Genomic DNA, 204 nt, shown 5'->3' on the forward strand with positions numbered 1-204 from the left:
TTGCAAACAAAATAATAAATAAATCTCTTACTAAAACAATATCAAATGATCGGGTGAATATGGACTCGAAATAAAAGTATATTTTATAATGATGAATTGTCTCACAGTTGCACATATTAAAAAAAAATCAGTACAATTAGTTTGTTTGCTATTTCATTATATGATAATAATATAAAATTGTCTATCCATGTGATAGAATCTGTT

The sequence above is a fragment of the Penaeus monodon genome, chromosome 20, assembly GCF_015228065.2.
Source record: "Penaeus monodon isolate SGIC_2016 chromosome 20, NSTDA_Pmon_1, whole genome shotgun sequence".
In the NCBI taxonomy this organism is placed as follows: domain Eukaryota; kingdom Metazoa; phylum Arthropoda; class Malacostraca; order Decapoda; family Penaeidae; genus Penaeus; species Penaeus monodon.